Genomic DNA, 636 nt, shown 5'->3' on the forward strand with positions numbered 1-636 from the left:
ACGAGGACCCGCGGCACTGTGGCCAGCTCTCTGTGGTTATGGAAACAGACACAGGCCACAGCTGCCTAAAAGGCTTTGAGAGCAGCCGAGCTTTCAAGGTGCAAGGTTTCTGCTTTGTGTGCTTCCAGAGCATCCTGGAAAGTGACGACTGTACACATCACACACTACCTTGTGTGATGTAAACGCAGATGGCAACCCACCCTGTGTTCACAGAGCAGCCTTCTGAAAACTGCCTCTTGGAGCTGGGGTCTGGCACATCTGCTGTTCAGCAAGCAGAGGGACTCAGTGGTCACAGAGACTGAAAACCAATTTTCCAAATATTTGTAAGGAAATTTAATTTACTGAGGTACAAATGAAAAATGAAGCTGAGCGAGCTGTGGGTATGCTTAACTGCCAAGAACTGTGTTCCTTCAGACAAGTAGGACAGATGATGGTGTACGCTAAAAAATCAAATCCCTTTGAAGCCTGCCAGTCACCTCTTCTGACCAGGATTCCGCTCGCTGCCAGGAGTGGATATGAAGGGAAGACTCTCTCCAGGAGCTCATCCTTGTTAATCAGCAGCAGGTCCCTATCGAAGCAGGGACTCCGCTACGCCATGCCAAAGGCCCGGTGTCCTCAGCACCTAGGCACATCTTT

General features: G+C 50.2%; 1 protein-coding gene across 2 annotated transcripts in view; it reads right to left on the minus strand.

Annotated features, from left to right (window-relative positions):
* The window catches only part of RHOA (ras homolog family member A), a 6900-nt gene that overhangs the window by 5860 nt on the left and 404 nt on the right, over positions 1 to 636 (minus strand). The window lies entirely within an intron of this gene.

The sequence above is a fragment of the Eurypyga helias genome, unplaced genomic scaffold, assembly GCF_000690775.1.
Source record: "Eurypyga helias isolate BGI_N326 unplaced genomic scaffold, ASM69077v1 scaffold17296, whole genome shotgun sequence".
Lineage (NCBI taxonomy): Eukaryota > Metazoa > Chordata > Aves > Eurypygiformes > Eurypygidae > Eurypyga > Eurypyga helias.